Source organism: Cydia strobilella, chromosome 4, assembly GCF_947568885.1.
Source record: "Cydia strobilella chromosome 4, ilCydStro3.1, whole genome shotgun sequence".
In the NCBI taxonomy this organism is placed as follows: Eukaryota; Metazoa; Arthropoda; class Insecta; order Lepidoptera; family Tortricidae; genus Cydia; species Cydia strobilella.
In genome coordinates this window covers 14,289,144-14,310,599 of record NC_086044.1, presented here as the reverse complement: position 1 = coordinate 14,310,599, position 21,456 = coordinate 14,289,144, and the positions used below count along the sequence as shown (strand labels likewise).

At 34.4% G+C, this 21,456-nt stretch overlaps 1 protein-coding gene across 1 annotated transcript in view; it reads left to right on the top strand.

Moving 5' to 3' along the window:
• The first annotated feature begins 10,843 nt into the window (after nt 1–10,843).
• Nucleotides 10,844–21,456, top strand: part of LOC134741062 (aromatic-L-amino-acid decarboxylase) — a 36,633-nt gene continuing 26,020 nt past the window's right edge. The window contains exon 1 of the mRNA XM_063673823.1: nt 10,844–11,095. The gene's annotated coding sequence lies outside the window, so the exon portion shown is untranslated. The remainder of the gene's footprint in view (nt 11,096–21,456) is intronic.

Here is a 21,456-nt window from a genome sequence, read left to right as displayed (position 1 = left end):
ACCTGTTGACTTTTGTATGAGTTCTACATTTCCTGCTACCCAAAGGTTGTCTGGAAGAGATCGCTTTTTAGCGATAAGACCGCCTGTTGTTACCTGGTTCTATTTTTTCTTTAAATATTTCTTTGTAGTTTTACATGTATGTAAAATGTATAATTTTGGTGCAATAAAGAATATTTACTTACTTACTTACTTACTTACTTATTATTATCTTCGTAGATAAGTCTAATGAACAACTCAAAACTACTAAAAACGCTGATTAATCCCCTCTTATTAAAATATAGAGACTTGGTATGTCTACAGCAAAGATAGATATAACTCCGTAATAGATGGATACAGTCTAAGGAAAAAACGTGCCTCGAAAATCACGAAAATTTGATTTTTGATCAGATGGCGCCACTAGTTTTGGCCTACTCTCGTATAGAGGGCGTTGACGGTTTCGTTTGTTATTTATAATTTTAACGCATATCAGTGAAAGAACATAGGTCAAAATCATATAAAAATAATTAATGCAAATAAAAACATTTATCCATGTTTAAATACATTTTATCGTATTTTTAAAAATCTTCATTTTAAGTTTTAAAGTATGTCGATAGATGGCAGTGAATTTACAGTGGTTACAAAATTTACTATGACAGTACCGCTCTATCTTATTATATCCTCTTTGGTCTACAGTAAGTAAGTCGGACTCGCGTTCCAAGGGTTCCGTACATTACACTATTTAAACAATGTATTTTTTATGTGAAATGTCTTTAAAAAACCCGTACAGGTCGGATCAAAAACTAAGTAAAAGTCCGACTCACGCTTGACTGCACATTTCTAATAGGTTTTCCGGTGATCTATAGGTAAAGTAAACGACAACATACCGTTACCAGTCATAAAAGCTTGTTTTGAATATATCGCGGAACCTCTTGTTCATATAATAAACTTAATTCTAGAATCGGGAATCTTCCCGGATGATTTGAAAAAATCTTTGATATTACCATTGCACAGAAAAGGAAATAAAAATATAATCAATAATTACAGACCCATTGCGTTATTGCCTTCTTTTTCCAAAATTGTTGAGAAAGTTATTTACAGCCGAGTTGTACATTTTATCACTGCGAACAACCTTATAAACATCAACCAATTTGGATTTCAGCAAGGTAAATCCACTTCATTGGCAATATTTAAAACATTTGAGTATATTTGGGATGCAGTTAATAACAAAAAACCCTGCGTTAGCCTCTTCCTCGATATGAGCAAGGCGTTTGACTGCGTGGTGCCATCCATCTTACTATCACAGCTAGAACACTTTACTTTACTTTACTTAGGTATCCGCGGAATTGCCTTAAAATTATTTGAAAGCTACTTTACCAACAGGAAACAAGCGACGGTTATCAATAGTTATAATGAAGATACAAAAACTGTTGAAAAAGTCCAATCAGAATATAAAGCTGTAAACCTGGGCGTTCCTCAAGGCAGTATTTTAGGGCCTCTTTTATTCCTTATCTATGTCAATAAATTACCAAATATTATCCAGGAATTATGTGTAATGTTTGCCGACGATGCAACAATTTTATTTTCTGGTGAAACAATAGATGATACTTTTTGCACAAATATTAGTAACACTGTAAAGAAAGTCGTCAGTTGGTTAAAATCAATAAACTTAAAAGTAAATTTAACAAAAACTAAACTTATGCAGTTCAGGAATTATAAACAAATTCCGACAAATTTGAATGTGATAGAGTCAGGCACTTTGCTGGAAGAAGTAGACAATATAAGTTTTTTAGGTTTATCAATAGATCCTCAATTAACCTGGAAACATCATATAGAGAAGATCAATAGCAAAATTTCCAGTCAATGTTACGCATTATCTATATTATCCGAAACGTGTTCTGAAGATGTTTTTATTAGTGCGTACTACGCAAACATATATTCTCTATTGACGTACGGTGTCATATACTGGGGTAATTCCGTAGACGTGCAGTCCACATTCATTTTGCAAAAGAGGTGCTTAAGAACTATCTATCGTATGAACTACAGACAATCATTGAGAAATATTTTCAAGGACAAAGGTTTTCTAACTTTAACTGGCATATACCTATATATATACGATCTCTGTAAATTTATTAAGAGCAACAAGAATTATTTCACAACATTAGCTTCCCTCCGCGACAACCTTCGCTCTCAATATAAGTATAATTTAAAACTACCTCTAGTCAATAATAAAACTTACGATAAAAGCACATATATTACTGCCATTCGCGTCTTTAATCAGCTTCCAGATGAATTGAAAATGTTAGATGGCATAGAATTTATGCGTAGTTTAAAAAAATGGCTTATTAAGAATGAATTCTATTCACTAAAGGATTTCTTTGAATTATATTCTTTATGATACTGTGTCCCCTGTACTGATAGCTATGCTATGTACGTGTATAATAGTTAAGTGTTTCTTAGTTTTAATTTAGTTTTAAGTGTCCATTGTATACCCGAATTGGGTTACCGTTGAAACTCACATGTATCACACCACATAACACCTGTGTTACACGGTTGTACAATAAAGAAATATCTTATCTTATCTTAAAAAGATCTATTTTGTGTATTTTTTTCAAAATTTTTGACCCAGTAGTTTCGGAGATAAGGGGGGGGGGGGGCAATGGTAATTGTGGGTCACAAACTTACATATGTGTACCAATTTTCAACTTAATTGGTCCAGTAGTTTCGGAGAAAATAGGCTGTGACAGACGGACAGATTTTTTTATACAGACAGACGCACGAGTGATCCTGTAAGGGTTCCGTTCTTTTCCTTTTGAGGTACGGAACCCTAAAAAAGATACACAGAAAGCGAAATACAAGCTTAAGGTAACAATAGGCGGTCTTATCGCTAAAAAGCGATCTCTTCGAGACAACCTTTGGGTAGCAGGAAAGTTAAGTACTTACAATTTTGAACGGGTAGTGCCGATAATGATAAGATAAGATAAGATAAGATACATTTATTGATAAAATGCCGACATATAAATTAACAATTTATAAACTTGAAAATAATATATACATACAAATACAATAAATATATACACATATACATACATACATATATAATCATATAAAAAAAGGCAATTACAGTTATCTATGTAGCCAATCGAATTAATGAAAGCCATGGTAACATTAATGCCTTTTATTGAGAACTTTTCCAGACGGATTTTCTCGAGTTGTCGGGACTTACTTAAAGGGAATTGATTCAATTCCCCTCAGGCCGAGGCCGAGAGTAGGTATATATTATACTGTACTGAGTAGGACAGGGCGAGGTGGCTGAAGCCCCCACTTCAACCTTTTCAAAGACACATTCTATTCTATACGAAAACGGTAATGGACTGTAACGAAACCTCTTAACTAGGTATACATCAGTCATCACTCGACTTAAGTCTAAATTAACTTATGAAGCAGTTCATGAGCAGAATAAAAATTCAACCGATATTAATAAAAAAATTATTTTTGCCAAAACAGAAATAGAGACACTTCGTCAAGAAAAAAAAATATTTTATCACTCGTTTGAAACCAAAGTATAGATTTGTCGTTGAGATTTAAAGTCGGACCAGGCTACCGCTAAGTTCTAAAATGGATATTTAAAGTTTCTTACTTTCATTTCTAATGACCGATAAAAGATAATGATTTTCTTTTTAATGGTTGTTTATTTATTACATATTTTTTATTTCATAGCGGGTTTATAAAATTTTTATGCTATTATGCCGAAAATACCTTACATCATTTTGAAAAAGAGCTGACACTCTTCAAACTGCTGGATCGATTTTTATCAAACATAGCTAGAACCTAGAACCACCGCAAGGAAACTCGCTTTAACGTAAAATTATACCGCATCGAAATTGGTACATCCGTTTGAGAGCTACGATGCCACAGACAGACATTGGGGTCAAACTTATAACACTATATTGGGGTTAAAAAATAAAAATAACGGTTATCAACTCAGGTTGTAGGTGACGCTATCACGGTTTGCTTTAATATTTCCGAAAATAATATTCTACACTAAAAATAAATATAAAATCGGTGTAAGTACCTAGAGGTGTAACATGGCCCCCATGGCCCTCACTAAAAGAAAGGCGCAAAGGGATTATTTATGTAATAGATGCACATGCATAATTTTCCCAGTTTCGTGCTCATTACCACGTGGTAAGTATATAGTGCCTACCTATCCCTTGTATAGGTACTACATAAATAGGTACACACCGTATAGTATGGGTACCGTTTATAAAAACTTTTCGATTAAACTTTTACTATACTTAGCGGTAAAAAAACGATTTATAATATAATCGGACTCGCCCACCGAGGGTTCCGTACTTTTTAGTATTTGTTGTTATAGTGGCAACAGAAATACAATATCTGTGAAAACTTCAATTGTCTAGCTATCACGGTTCGTTCGCACAGCGGAGTCTTAATAATCCCGTTTTTACCCTTTGGGTACGAAACCCTAAAAACGAGTTTTTTCGGTTACCCAGGTAACCATTGATGTTTGGTTTTTAGGGTTCCGTACCCAAAAGGTAAAAACAAAAACGGGATCCTATTACTGAGACTCCGCTGTCCGTCCGTTTGTCACCTGGCTGTATCTCATGAACCGTGATAGCTTGACAGTCTCACTTGGCCGGTTTTTTAAAATGTATTTTGTAAATAGCATGACACGACTAATGTCGAGAATGAAAGTACTTAAGTATTATAAGATTGACGATTATAAAGGTCATGTCGCGAATATCGCGAATCGGCTAATAGCTGCCAACGTCATGGAGTAGATGGCGCTCGTAGTCACGTTTAAGTGAAATAACCGCTTCTAGGTTGTTGTGATTTTTAAGGGTTAAACAAGAGGGTATACGCGCGAACGATAGTAAGAAAAGGAGGTGGGGTGCGAACAAAGCTACGGAAAGAGTGATATTTGCTTTAGGATCTATTCAAGGACTTTCTTATGGTGTTATTAGAATAATGAGGTGTCTCTTGTAGATTGTGACTAACATTCATTGTGATATCAGTATTCAGTGTCAACAGTGATCCGAGGGAATCGTTCATGGCTAATGTAAGTGAAGTTCAATCATAATTATACGAAGGGTTTCGTCCCAAGATATTAGTAATTTAGAATTATAGAACACATTGTAGTTACGAGAAAGTGTAACTACTCATCATATGAACTTAAGGTAAACTTAGTGTGCGGAAAGGGGTCGCTATAAGGGGAGGTTGGAGGCGACTATGAAGCCCAAGTAACCAGATGGATAATCAGGTTTAACTCATGTTATACGTAGGTAACAAAGTAGGACACCAGCAATGAATTATCGTCATCTCACTAACGTCCAGGCCTCGTATATAGGTATGCAGTATGTTTATATATCGTTTTTCCAGTATCAGTAAAGGCATCAGCTCATTCGATAGGTTAATAAGTATAGTGAGCTTGACGACAGGTCATTTAGAGCTTTGTTAGCTAAATTATTCTGCTGTTGGCAGAATGCTCATATCGTTATGTTATGACTTAAATCGATTAAATATTAACGACTTTAGCAATTCACAAAACCGCTATGTGTTCGAGCCAGGGCTACGGAGTATGGGCATAGAGTAACTTATACTAGAGCGGTACTGTCATAGTAAATTTTGTAACCCCAGTAAATTCACTGCCATCTGTCGACACACTTTAAAACTAAAAATAAATATTTATAAAAATACGATAAAATGTATTTAAATATGGATAAATGATTTTTTTTATTTGCATTAATTATTTTTATGATTTTGACCCATGTTCTTTCAATGATATGCGTTAAAATTATAAATAACAAACGAAACCGGCAACGCCCTCTATACGAGTGTAGGCCAAAACTAGTGGCGCCCTCTGATCGAGAATCAAATTTTCGTAATTTTCGAGGCACGTTTTTTCCTTAGACTGTATTCATCTATTACGGAGGTATATATATCTATCTTTGGTATGGGTAATGAGACTAAAATGATTCTGAACTGAAAACTTAGGTTGTAGAGGTATATAAGTATGTTATTGGTATGATGGATGTTCGGAGTGGCTAACTTCAGTATATGAGCTAAATAAAATAAAGACAGATGATACTTTAGAACGATGTGCATCTTGTACCGTTTATAAGGAGTTGTAATCACAATATAAAAATATTTATTTGTTTTACAAGAGGGAAAAGGTTTCAACTGATTGTCGCTTGATCGCTTATTCCATCCATAACGCTGTCCAGATGGTCTACGTAAGAATTTTTTGTTTCTTTAAGCCCCCCCCCCCTTTCTCGAGCTCACACCAGAACTTTTTCTTTATTACCAAAGGAACATGTAAATCAAGTTTCAATACTCTTAATTTACCCGAATGACATTATACCTACTCGTTTTGAGTAATTCGACAGATTATCACATTTTGTAATAATGAAAATTTAAAGAAAAAAAAAACAATAAATATTTTCATAATTGATTTCTTGGGGTTGGATATGAGGATATTAGGTATTATTAGAGTTATATTTTACAAAACAATTTTGAACGGTATTGTATCTGGAGGAGCCCAAACTTGGTAGGTTACGTAAAAACGTGACTGAAATGTAATGATGTGATATATTTTTAGAATTGGCTTAAAAAGCCCTTTCATTTGATATCACACACGATAGGTTTGTAAAAAAAATACCATACAAAAAAAAACGTCAACGGTGCTACGGGTCACGGGTCAAATAAATTCAAATGGCCAATAGATCAATCGTATACTGATTTTCATACTTTTAACACCATTTGCAGCATTTTACTGAATTTCGGGGTGTACCGCTAGGCTCCGACTAGTGAGAACCTTGGGCCACTCCAGAAGGAGCCCAAAGCAAAGCTACATGTACGTGTCACACGCTAAGTCGCAAAGTTTTCGTATTAAATTTGTTATACCTTATATAATAATGTTATTAATTGTTAATTATTAATTAGTATCTATACATATAATATAATTGGTTCATACTGTTATAAATGTACCGCTGTATGCGCGCAACCTGGACCTCATGTATACTCCATCTGCAAATTCCCATCTTTGTGTGCAAAATAAATATATTTTTTATTTATTTATTATTATTTTATTTATTTAATAAAGCGGAAGAGGGTCGAATTTTTTTAATTTTTCTTAACAATATACATTGTGTCGAATATTAATTCATGCATATAAAATGATTACATACATTAAACACTTGAAATAATCACATTAAAAATAGTAAATTCACAGTACAAAACAACAAAAAAATATTCTAATACTAAATTAATGACTTCTACGAATAAAATAATAATAATAATGTCAACAATTGATATTATAGGTATGTCATTCACAATCTGTGAAAGTCTGTACATGGAAGATCGAAAAAAAATTGGCTAGGGAATTAGGGATACTTAGAATCGATAACAGAACACGTTCCAACAGTTTTTAGAATTTTTGTCTGTTTGTCTGTTTATTTGACGGCGCATCAAATGAAAACGGTTGAACGGATTTTGATGCAAACTTTACTAATCTGTCGAAAAATACCACGGCCAGGTTATAGGCTATAAAAATTTGAGAAATTTTATCCTTAAGGGGGTTAAAAAAGGGATGAAAGTTTGTATGGGGTTCAAGATTTATTTTAAGCTAGCAATTTGAAACTTCGTAAAAGATATGTTATTGAAATACAAGAAAACCGAAAAAAGCGTTTTTGAAAATTCATCCCCTAAGGAGGTGAAAAAGAGGTTGAAAATTTGTATGGAGATCAAATTTTTTTTCGAGTGCGTTACTTGAAACTTTGTATATGGGCATATTATTATAATACAGGAAAAGTGATTTCAGCGTTATCAAGAATTCGTCCCCTAACGGGGTTAAAAGGGGGTTGTAAGTTTGAATTCATTACAAATGCTTTGAAACTTCTTAGAAAGGTATAATAGACGATTACAAAAAAAAGTAATTTCGACTTTTTTGGAAATTTCACGCATCAGGGGGTTGAAAAGGGGATGAAAGTTTGTCTTGGGGTGCAAATTTTATTTTAAGCTAGAAACTTGAAACTTTGCAAAAAGGTATTATATTAAAAAGCAAGAAAATTACTTCCAGCGTTTTTAAAAATTCATCCCCCAAGGTGGTGAAAAAGGGGTTAAAAACTTTATCTTGATAACTATATCATTTAAGCTACTAGGCCAAGTTAGGTATCGTTTTTGTATAAATCGGGTATGCCGAATTCATTTATGATATCAAAATGACACCATTCCGGAATGAAAACACAAAAAATATGAAAAAATATTTTTTTAATTCCTCTTCACGCTTAAACCGCTGAACCAATTTAGTTTAAATTTGGTATAGGGATAGTTTGAGTCCTAGGGAAGAGCTTAGGGTAGTTTTAATCTCAAACATCATCCCTTAAGGGTGTGAAAAGGGAGGTGGAAATTCGTATAGGACCGCTGAACCGATTTAGATAAAATTTGGTATAGAGTCCCGTAGAAGAACATAGGGTAGTTTTTATCCAAAAAAATACCTTAAAACTGAAAAGGAAGGTGTAATATTGTAGGGGGAATCAATAACCGCCTGAACTGATTTACATGAAATCTACGTATACGTCTTTTGATGTAGTTGAAAATGATACTAAACGACTTAGAACCTAATCTTAAACATCCCCACCCCCCTACATCAAAAATCTGGGTAGCTCCACTTCTTAAATACATCTTAGGAACACCAAGATTAATTCTGCCAAATACCTAATCATAATTATATCGTATCCATATTCATACGTATCGCATCCTTTAAGCACTTAAGATGAAAGTGGAGGACCCGCGCGAAAACACCTTTTCGTACAACTGTTAGTCCTCATTTTCCTCTCTGCTGCTGGGGTATCTGGGCTGCTGGCTGAACGAGAACTGGGACAAGGAGCAGGAAATACGTGTCAGGATAGAGATTGCGCGAAACGCCTTTGTGAAAATGCAGTCTATTTACACCAACAAGGATATCAACCTAAAGCTTCGTTGGAGACTTGTAAAATGCTATGTACTATCAGTACTTTTCTATGGCTGCGAAACGTGGACTCTCAATAAGGCTATGGAAAAGAAAATAGAAGCATTTGAAATGTGGCTATATAGGCGTATGTTAAAAATCTCCTGGACCGATAGAGTTACGAATGTTGAAGTACTTAATAGAATGGACAAAAAGTTAGAAGTTTTGATCACGGTAAAAAGAAGGAAAATATCATATTTTGGACACATATACAGAAATGACAAATATAATATACTACAACTAATATTAGAAGGAAAAATTGATGGCAAGAGGGGAAGGGGAAGAAGGAGGGTCACCTGGCTTGACAACATAAAAAAATGGACGAACGTCGATAACGCAGCCATGCTGGTAGAAATGGCTACGAACAGGAGAGAGATGGCAAAGGTGGTCGCCGACGTCCGTTAGGGCATGGCAAACAAAGAAGAAGATATTAATATTATTCAAAATATTTTGACACAATTAGTTGTGTATCAACCACAGCTATGTCCCGTGTACGTTTGTGTTTTTGGGAATTTTTAATTACTTATTATAAAAGTTAGAAGCATTAAAAAAATTGCCTGAAATCAGTTTTTCGCTCCTAATTTTTACAATAATCAAAAAATCTAAAAAAGTCAAATGTAGAAAACGTAGCGTCTAGCTATGGTAAATATACATCAAATTATGTACCTAAAAATATTTTCATAATGATAGAGGAAAATGGAGACTGCGTTTGTATGGAGAAGCGGCCGTGCCCTTTCCTCTTAATAATGGCCACGAAGGTGGGTACAAAAAATATTTCTATGTCGTTTGCGGAGTAATTGTCAAACGATTTGGGACATACGCGTTATCATGCCTTCCCGAAAAAAATCGAATCATCTTTCGCGAAAGTCTCACAATGCATTGAGGCTACAAGGGGAGAGGGAGATAAATTAGGGGTGAATTAGCCGCTTACTGACACAGACCGAATTCCATGCAGGCGAAGCCGCGGGCACAGCTAGTGTAATATAAATCTGGAAAATCGTTCTGTAGCGATAACACTCAACCGCAATTTTTACGGAAAAACCTTTTTATGATAAAGTAATCTATGCAGGGAGGGACCAAAACAAAAAAATATGTAAAAATGAAACCATATACAATATTGACTGTTAAGTCAAGTATAGGGTCAAGATAAAACTACAAAATTAGATGTACGGTTATGAGGAAAACATAACAAGTAAATATCAGCAAAAGGGCGTATCTTGCTCTTGCCGGTACGTACGTGTTTTTAATAAGACGTTTTTTTTGAAAAAAACTTAATACTAACTAATAGAATAATTTTACCCGTAGTCTAGATATCTACCGCTACAAATTTCTGCACCTGTCGGTTTAGTCAATAAGTCAATACATTTGAAATGAACATTCTATACTTTACAAACGCCGAAAGTTAACGGAAAACAAAGGAAAGCACCCTGGCCTGTACATCTTGTATCACATAAAAATTAAAAAATGATACCTGTCCATGCTAAATTGCAGCTTTCTGGCACTAAATTAAATGGTCAGTGAACAAAGCCGTAAACGGACAGACAGACGGACATGGCGAAACTATAAGGGATCCTAGCTGACTATGGATCCCTCACGAAATAATATTTGACAGGGCTGATACAGCACTGTTCGATTAATCCTATACTTTCGGAAGCAACCTGTTTAGTGTTAAATAATCAAAATTTACGGTTTATTATTGGTTAACAAATTAATATTAGAACTAGTGGTGGTGTGTGTCATTAAAATAGGGATGCAACCCTCAAATCACTTTTATCAGGTTTAGTGTGGTCGGCTATAATATTAGTATTCGGGCTGACGGCTCGGCTCATGCGCGAGGCTAATCTTCCTGATGGAGTGTAACTATATAGGTGCTGGAGCTATACTGGCTGTTACGAGGGTATATAAGGCTTGCAAGGACCGCGGCGCGCCGTAGTGTGAACGTGGCAGCGTTACTAACCCACGGTCCGCTGCGCGAATAAACGATCGCACGAAAGCAATCAAATCAATTACCTACTTTATTTTTGTTGCAAATTACCGAGGTGAAGGCTGTGTTTTTGTTTGCAATCTTGTTTTTGTGAGGAATTACACTAGGTAAGTGCAACAATTCAAATGACTGTCATAACTAACACTTGTTAATTTTAAATCGGAGTTAAGTTTAATGCGAATTTAAATTCTTTATCAATATATTATTAATGCGACGACTGGTTAAGTATATCAATAACTTAACTAAAACTTGTTTGTAGTTACAGTGCGATACAAATCATACAAATGTATGTTCGATATATTGTTCAAATATAATTCTATTACTTCTATTTATAGTCTGGTTCACAAATTCAAAATGGTGCAAAAAAGAGATACTACTAAAAATATGTGTGATACCTCATTGGATTCGGAACGATGTCTAGAAAAATGTATTAGAAGCGTTTATTCCCACATAAAAAATAATTAAAGTTATTAGCAAAAAAGGGGGAAAAAAGAGATTTCTTATTTCCCCAATATCTCAAAAACTATTAATATTTAAGAAATCAAAAGGTATATACCTATTTAGTATTAAAGAGGAGGATATTTCCAATAAAAACGTTCTGACTTGCAGAACTGTATCTCCATTTTTTATTGGGACCGTGCACGACGACAGCGCCACACAGCGGTTGCAACTATGCCCGTATTTTGTCACAACTATTAAGGGTCCCCGGCAAGCTCAGTTCTCCATACAAACGTAGTTACGCTCTCATTTTAAAACGAGTAGCTAGTTTCCTCTGAAACTTTGTACTTACAATAGGATAAGGTATATCTATATCTGCAGTTTATGTAGCTTTGTTTTATAAACTGGAGCTATATAAACACATGTCATTGTATGTGCAAAGTTTCATTACAATCCAATACGTAGTTTTAAAATGAGAACCCTTATAAGTAATATGTATATTACAAGGGCTCCACCAGGCGAAATATTTTTACGCCAATTATTAAAAAAAAAATACAATAAATATAACTTTAGGATAAACTTCTATCTTTATTACATTCTTTGATATGTTAAAAATATTTATTTTAAAATTTTAAATGAATATTTAAAACCTTCAAAGTTCAAAATAATATTTACGTACTCGCTTTTTCACGCCCCGTGCGTTTCCCGAAAATGAGGCGCGGGGGCTGTGTTGAGCGTTGAATAAGAAGTATAAATAATGGAGATACAGTTTTGCAAGTGAGTACGTTTTTATTGGAAATATCCTCCTCTTTAATAATATATAGGGTATATACCTAATTTTGATTTCTTAAATATTAATACTTTTTGAGATATTGGGGACATAAGAAATCTCTTTTTTTGTTAATAACTTTAGTTTTTTCCCCTCACTAGCTCGGAAAGCCGTCTTTTATCCTTTAAAACAAGCGGGGAAAAACGCATTTTATCCACTAGTGGGGAAAGTAATTTGACCTTGTATGAAGCGTGTTTAAGTAGCTTGACAGATAACAAAACGTAAAACGCTCATAATAATGGTTCGTTCGATATTAATTATCATTAAATAAATGGTTTGAGAATCTAATAAAAAACACCAGATTTAGCTTTATTTAATGATTTTAAGTCATAAACCTTAAAATTCCATAATAAACGTTTGTTTTTTAATAATTATGTTAAATATAATTCTGAACGCACAAGTTAAGTCGATGCAATTTCAAAACGCATCATTGACATTTCATACGTCAGAAATGTCAACATTGTCAACAAAAATTTTACTTAAAAACTTCTTACGTAAAAGTACAGAATCTCCAGTTTTTTGTTATAATATCGTAAAAAAATGAGTGATTCCAGTTGATGAAGATGATCTAACGCCTGTGGATGTTGCACTTTCCTCGCTATAGTGAGGGGAAAAGTTTTGTGTTACACACGGGTGCAAATGTATTTTACTTCTCGTGTGTTAAAACACTCGCTACGCTCAGGATTCTATTTTAGAACCACTCGCTTCGCTCGTGGTTCAACTATAGAATCATTTCGCTTGCTCGTGTTTCAATTCCACACTCGCGGGTAAAATACAACTTTGCACCCTTGTATAACAAATAACTATTTTTATGTGGGAATAAACGCTTCGAATACATTTTTCTAGACATGTTTGCGAATCCAATGCGGTGTCACACGTATTTTTAGTAGTATCTCTATTTTTCACCATTTTGAACTTGTGAACCAGACTATTGGACAACACATATCTAATTCTAAAACAAGTTTGTAGATTTCGCGGAGTTACTGTAAAAAATTATGTCAGTTCAGTAGATATGTATGTACCGTAAGTTGCAGAGATAGTTGACCCCCCTGCATAGGAATTTGTTTGCAAAAGGGGTCAAATATCTCTGCAGCTGACTGTACATGTAAGACCTGATAGTTTGCGTAAACTTGTATTGTCAAAGGTAAACTTATCTTTATCTGAGATTTCTTCCACCCAGTTTTTGGTCAACTGTGTTGAAAGTAAATGTACTTACTTAAAAAATAGGACATGTAACTTAATTGGGTAGGTATAAATGCTTTATTGCATAATGCATATATCTGAAAAAAATATTATGCTTACATCTTGAGAAGGAACGATTCTAAAATAACCGAAGTTCTACACGCGAAAAAGGAGGTTCCGTACAATCCGTACTGTGGTACTGTTTGTTGGCAATCGTATTGATATGTATAATTACTTAAAAAATCCTGAATCAACTATAATAATATTGTCTTCGGTTACCGCGATAGTTACTCATGAAATAAAACTATGAAAACGGATTATATCGCGTATATTGAATTTATAATTCATCCCGACGTTTCGAACTCTTTACAGCGTTCGTGGTCAACGGGTGACTGAGGAAAAATTACAAAATGCAAAAATACCCACATACTAAAATAATGAACAATCATAGACTACAAACTTTAAGGCTGGTTGTACATGCAAAATCGGTTCATAAGGCTAGTTATATACTATAATTATTTTTCAAGTAAAGATATATATTATATACGCGATAAAAATAACTATTATAGTATATAACTAGCCTTATGAACCGATTTTGCATGTACAACCAGCCTTAAAGTTTGTAGTCTATGATTGTTCATTATTTTAGTATGTGGGTATTTTTGCATTTTGTAATTTTTCCTCAGTCACCCGTTGACCACGAACGCTGTAAAGAGTTCGAAACGTCGGGATGAATTATAAATTCAATATACGCGATATAATCCGTTTTCATAGTTTTATTTCAACTATAATAAATAAAAAATAATAAATAAATGTCCAGCATTACTAATATTCACGGGCACTCTACTTCCTAACGTAGCACTCGTAGCAGTATTTGAATCGGCGACTTAAGATATTTTGTGGATATTTTTATATTTTATCCAAAATATTGTTTGGGATATCGGATGTAAATGTTTGTTTAAGATACGTAATTTTTCGTTAGGACACTTATGACAATGAGACATGTTAAGGAATTTTATCTAAAAATTCAAAATGTTAAGTATTCATATTAAGGGTCCCCGACAAGCTCGGTTCTCCATACAAACGTAGTTACGCTCTCATTTTAAAACGAGTAGCTAGTTTGCTCTAAAACTGTGTACTTACAATAAGATAAGGTATATGGCGGTAACTACTTTATGTAGCTTCAGATACCATGGTTAAAAAAATGCAGCAAATTTAAGTTTTTAATTGAAAAACTTGTTTTTGCTTTATTTTGTTTGTTTATATACCAGAGCTATATATAAACTAATTACAGACCTAGATATATCTAATGTCATTGTATCTGCAAAGTTTCATTACAATCTAACACGTAGTTTTAAAATGAGAACGAAACTCCGTTTGTATGGGAAGGTGAAATTCGGCCGGGCTTGCCGGGGACTCTTTAACTCTTATGTAACGAAAATTCTAACCTAGATTAACCGTATTATAGTTTGAGTTAAATAAGAGCGAATAATTTTCTATTTCCAAAAACTCTTTGCTTTTGTAATTGTATTTTTAAATTTGGCCAGTTGCTCTCAATAGGAATATTTCGTAAATAGGTATGTACATATTACTTACCTATATTAACGAACACGCTTACTGACACTATATAACTTGTTACTCGGGAAAAATTGAGAACAAATTCCCTAAAACATGAAAAAGGCACGTTCCTAAACGACTTGCAACGAGAGAGATATTCTTTTTGCCATCACATTTAAAGTATCTCGTTATCTCCATTTTACTTTTATACCAAAAGTTGGAAGCGAACCGAAGTCTGAGATGCGCCGATTTTTTACAACAAACAAAATGTTTCAAACGTCCCCTTACTACCCTACACTTTTTTCAATTCTTTGGAAATTGGGAGGGGGGGGGGGGGGTGTTTGAAGGTTCAATTTTTCTGTTTTTCGATTATATCTCGGAAACTATGCGTCTTAGCGACATGGCAACTTTTACAAAATTTGTTATAAGTTTTATTTCGTCAAGCTATACGATATCAAAATATCTTGTATAGTTTTTGAGATATCCGACCTTGAAAGCTTATTTGGGCCTCTCAATTATTGTAGATATCAAGATAATTAATTAAATATCTTGATATCTACATCAGTGAAACTGCTAAGTCGTGTTTGGTATCGTTTTCGTATTATTCGGGGGTGCTAAATTTATTTATGGTATCACATTGACACCATTCCGAAGCAAATCAAAATAAAATAAAAAATACGTTTTTTTTAAGATATTAAACGGGTGCTTTTTCAGTATATTATAACACTCGTGCTTTTTCATTCTATGGGGCATTTTCTATGAAAAGGGGCCTTATTGTCGATGGCGTTTACGCCGCACAGCGTCGCGCGGCATTGTATTTATATCGGAGCATCGTTTATAATGGCATAAGCGCCATCGACAATAAGGTCCCTTTTTGTAGAAAATACCACATATTATCAGACTGAGTTAAGAAGGTAACTGATTGGTAATAATATGCATGGAAACGGAGCCTTCTTTAATTGTTTGGATTGGCGGGCACCGGCGCGCCCCACCCGCCTGCCGCGGCCCGGCCGGCCCGCCCGCCGCCCGCGGCCGGGGCGAGGGGCGGCCGGATTTTAGACTTTTACCTACTAACTGTTTTAATTTAATTAAAATTTGATTAATATGAAAGTTTCTTTTTTTCCTCGCAAGTGTGTTGAAAAACGTCATATGAAACGCGTGTGCATTGGTCATTACACACATCGGCTTTCTTATTGCGCGCTCGCTTACAGCTCGCGCGCACAATATCGCCTCGTATGTGATAACCAACTTAGCACACTTGTATCACAATGTACTATTTTGTGTGTATGTTACCTCAGAACTCCGTCATTTCTGAGCCGATTCGGAAAATTATTTTTTTGTTTGAATGTATATAGTCCCTAGTTGGTCCCGCTTTTGTAAAAACCTAGTTTTGATGAAGGGATCCATTAGGAATCCAGGGAACTCCTCAAATCTTATAGGCATACATATATCGGTTTTAGTATTTTCATCAACAAACCAAGCACTTTCATCCAAAACAGTACCATTTGTGTAAGTGGAACTACTGATGATGACAGGAACGGGACTCTTTAACAACGCATATTTCAATTTAGGCGATTTAAGTCCTCTTCGTTATATTTGTTAAGCACAAGTAAGTTCTGAAGGAACATTTGTGTTAAGGTCTAGTTCTGATGATGGGTTCCATGAGGTCCAACTCCTCAAATCTTGATAGCTTAGGTCCCGACCTTGAAACTTACCGGATGTGCAAAAATGTTTAGTGACACTTTGGCCGGACAGATGAATAACACTAAAAATGGAAAAATAAAATTAATCTTAAAAAAAAAGTTAAACCGACTTCAAACAGGAAAATAGTTATTTGTTATACAAGGGTGCAAAGTTGTATTTTACCCGCGAGTGTGGAATTGAAACATGAGCAAGCGAAAGGATTCTATAGTTGAACCACGAGCGAAGCGAGTGGTTCTAAAATAGAATCCTGAGCGTAGCGAGTGTTTTAACACACGAGAAGTAAAATACATTTGCACCCGTGTGTAACACAAAACTTTTCCCCTCACTATAGCGAGGAAAGTGCAACATCCACAGGCGTTAGATCATCTTCAATCACTAATTTTTTTACGATATTATAACAGAAAACACTAGAAATTCTGATTTTTTCGTGAGTCGGTGAGAAGAACAGTAAAAATTTCGTTGACAATGTTGACATTTCTGTTCTGACGTATGAAATGTCAACGATGCGTTTTGAAATTGCATCGACTCAACTTGTGCGTTCAGAATTATATTTAACATCATTATAAATAATCAAATGTTTCTTATGGAATTTTAAGGTTTATGACTTAATAAATTATTAAATAAAGCTAAATTTGGTATTTTTTATTAGATTCTCAAACCATTTATTTAATGATAATTAATATCGAACGAACCATTATTATGAGCGTTTTACGTTTTTTTATCTGTCAAGCTACTTAAACACGCTCCATCCAAGGTCAAATTACTTTCCCCACTAGTGGATAAAATGCGTTTTTCCCCGCTTGTTTTAAAGGATAATAGACGGCTTTCCGAGCTAGTGAGGGGAAAAATAAAATATTATCTCGTTTTATCAATTAATCAATAATAATTTATTTCGAACAAAAGTCCATAATGTGTTAGTAACATACATAAATACTACACTAATACTTAAATCTAGGGTTAGTACAAACATAACATTATAACAGAACTTTACATAATGGGGCATGTAGCTGCACCCAGTGCTTCAGCCACGGTGAGTCCCACCGGTTGGCCAACGTGCAGAGGATGGTATTCGAGCTGTCGCGCGTTTTATATGCGCTAGCAAACTGATACGTTTGAAGTCGGTGCCAAGCCAAATAGTTACAATACTGGTTCTTTTGTTCTTATCAAACTATACCAGGGTTGGCATTCGGTTTCACGGCAACTTGACGCTTTTAAGATTTGGCTTGGCACCGACTTCAAACGTATCAGTTTGCTAGCGTATATAAAACGAGATAATATTTTATTTTTTCCCGTTTGAAGTCGGTTTTACTTTTTTTTTAAAGATAAATTTTCTTAATACCCAAATCGCAAAATCTGACAGTTGGATTTACCCGAGTTTGAAGTTAAGCGACTCAATTTACTATTCGAAAAACCAAAGGTCGTTTGTCAACTTTCAAACGTCATTATTATTAAACTAGTATTTGTCACGGCTATTGTTTGTCCTTGTCAATGAATTTGCGACGTTTCATTTGTCACATGCATTATATGCCCTAATCCATACTACTTAATATTATAAATCCGAAAGTGTGTCTGTCTGTTACTTCTTCGGAATAAATTTAGTTGAAATTTGGTATAGAGATATTTAGTTTGAGTCACGGGGAAGGACATAGGGTAGTTTTTATCCCAGAAATCATCCTTTAAGGGGGTGGAAGTTTGTATGGGGAATCGATAAAAAGCAGATTAGGTCAAATAAGCTACGCAAATTACTAACTCCACGCAGACGAAGTCTGGGGCAAAAGCTAGTTAATGAAACTTTAAGTAAGTAGTTGCAATTATTTTACTGGTAATTTATGTTGGTAATGTTTTTAACTTTAGGTATTTAAATGCTGTAAATAGGCTTTAAAAATATTACGACAAAAAACGTTTTTGAATAGTTAAAAAAGACTAAAAGGGGTAAATACCAGGGATCGGATACTGGTATTTTTGTATGGAAACGAAAACGGTATTTTTTCGTTCTTTGCTAATTATTTCATTTCTAATTGGGCAATCTAATAATGCGATGTCGTTAGTCGTTACCTAAAAACACAACTGAGTCCTACATTTCGAGTACAAAATATTTCGAAACATATGGTTATTTCGATGTTTTTGGAAAAAACGGTTCCGATCCCTGGTAAATATAATAACGAATCACGAGTTTTACTATGTAAGTATATAGAGTTCATTCTTGTCGATTAAAGTGCTTGTAGGTACCTACTGAAGTAAAATCGGTTACGGAACCCTACAACATAGCTTGATATTTATACTCTTGGCCGGTTTTTTAAAGGCGTTACACATTTATCACGCAAGTAGTGTATTTTTAATACTTACAAGTAAAATTAAAATCGTATTCGATAAGATAACGATAGGTCACAAAATAATTAAAGCGGGTTGACATCTAGGACAAGGGTTTTCCAACCAGCGTTTCACTTTAGCGAAACTTAAACAGAAATCATTAGTGGATAAATCCGAACACCGGTGACGCACACGGCGGTCTACCGGTCTACGGTAGTACTGTGTACCTTACGGCAGCTAGGTTGCTTACACTGGTTTATACATAAGTATTAACGCAGCAAGGGATCCCCCGTCTGGGGAAACTGTGTTACCACATTTACTAATTTCCTGCCAAACTTATCGCAAGATGAAGTAAAGGCCAAGGCTAATTTATAATAAGGATAAAAGACAGTTTTGAATGATTCACAGTTAGGTTCAAGACTTATATAAAATACAAAAGGTAATTACGGTCCATATCCCGGCCGATATAAGTGAGGCTAAAAGATAAGTATAATATACATTCACTTTATAATTCGTTTTCGTATTTCGAATACACAATTGTGAGTGGATTAAGGTATTTTACAGTACATATGGTGCTAATTTACCGCGCTAGTGCGGTAACGGTAACTATTACTATACGTGTGCGTATGTCAAAAATTTAAAGGGGCATATGTACTGTAAAACGTTGTACAATACACGTGCAAAAAGGTAATTCGCAACTCGTGTCGATTTAATACACTCCCTTCTTTCAATTTTCATTTATCCCCACTTGTTGCGATTTTTTTACTTTTCGCACTTGTATCGAATGTACTTAGGTCTAGCGCTTTTCTTAACGTTGCATAAAATAATACATAGTGTCATATTATGTACCTATTTACTAGCTACTTAAAATAATAATAAATAAATAAATATTAGGGTACATCTTACACAGATCAACCTAGCCCCAAACTAAGCAAAATTTGTACTATGGGTGCTAAGAGACAATATACATACTTATATAGATAAATATATACTTATATAGATAGAAAACACCCATGACTCAGGAACAAATATTTGTGTTCATCACATAAATAAATGCCCTTACCGGGATTCGAACCCAGGACCATCGGCTTCACAGGCATCAGGGACACTAATACCCACTAGGCCAGACCGGTCGTCATTCATTTATTTAAACTTTATTGCACAATATAACACATAAAGTACAATTAGTACAAATGAAGGACTTAATGCCTAAAGGCATTCTCTACCAGTCAATCATCAGGGTAAACAGAAATGTAACTAATTTTCAATTATATTTACGATAACAAATTTAGAATCTCAAAACATTATTATATTGTAAGAAGATTTATATGTGTTTAACTAAATTTGTTGTACAGTCGCCATCAGATTTATATCGTAACGGACAAGATGCTCAAAAATATCTGGGCTTTGTTTATATATTTGTGAACACTTGTGCCGCTCTCACCGCTTTAAATACCATCAGGTCAGGCGACTGTATTAAGGGTAAATTGGGCCTATTACACGGCATTGCTTGTTACGCATGCGATCTGTTAAAACTTGATCTAGCAAATACAAATTATTTGATAATCACAGTGTTTGTAAACCAAATTCGCGACAGATTGCGTGTACCTAAATCGTGCAATTCATCCGACTGCCTTGGATCTCGCTCGTCCTACGGTAAGGTTATAATACTTATAATTCGTTCTAAGAACTCTACTGGTACGGTTAATGACGTCGTCCAAGTCTGGTTCATAATTAATGAACGCTATTGACACAATAATCTCAATACAATTTTAAGGCCCATCTAATTAGGTATCTAGTCAATGCAACTATGTTTAACTATAAGAAGGTACTATGTACCTAATTATAGTTAAACATAGGTCTTGGTGTATTAGGTAAATAGACCCAAGAAAAATTTACCAAAACAAACTAAAAACCGGAACTACACAACAAAAGATAGGTACCTACTACGTGAATTCGCGTATGTTGTTACGAGATTTAAAAAAAAAACTCCTTCCTTCTGTTACTATTCTAAAAAGTTTAATTGGATTTATTTATTTATTTTTCTATGACATAATAAAAATATAATTATGGTAATTTAATCATCTTTATTAAATGTACAATATATGCCAAGCTCGTTAAAATTAGAAAAAAATATCAAAGAAAAATAAAATTTCGTTTTTTTTTTAAACAAAAAATATAACGTTTAGGGTGCTCAAATTTGGCACAATAATGACTAATGTAGAGCCACAAAATCTATAAAAATAACAAGCCCAAACTCAAGGGGGGCAGAATCACTTAGCTTATCCTGGCACGGCCTTTAAATTTCGTAATCTATAAGTACTTATCCAATTAAAACTGAAATGTTAGAAATTTATCTGTATGATTAGTCTACTTTTTATGTACCCAAAGAGTAAAAACGGGACCCTATTACTAAGACTCCGCTGTCTGTCTGTCCGTCTGTCACCA